We start from the raw sequence: 353 nt of genomic DNA, 5'->3' as shown, positions 1-353 counted from the left end.
ACATTGCACCTACACACATAGCTACACACACTGTACCACACAACACACATAGCTACACACACAGTACGACACTACACACATAGCTACACACACAGCTACACACACAGTACCACACTACACACATAGCTACACACATAGCTACACACACTGTACCACACTACACACACAGCTACACACACCTGTACCACACAACACACATAGCTACACACACTGTACCACACAACACACATAGCTCACGGCGTCACTTTTCGCCCGATTCTGTTACTTTTAGTTAGCGTGACTCAGCAGCCCGGCTCGGGGTCACGGGGTTAATGAGCCCTGAAGCGACTTTGCCGCTGTTGGTCTGGAAGTTC

This window comes from Aplysia californica, unplaced genomic scaffold (assembly GCF_000002075.1).
Source record: "Aplysia californica isolate F4 #8 unplaced genomic scaffold, AplCal3.0 scaffold01041, whole genome shotgun sequence".
In the NCBI taxonomy this organism is placed as follows: domain Eukaryota; kingdom Metazoa; phylum Mollusca; class Gastropoda; order Aplysiida; family Aplysiidae; genus Aplysia; species Aplysia californica.
Note: the sequence above shows the minus strand (reverse complement) of the source record.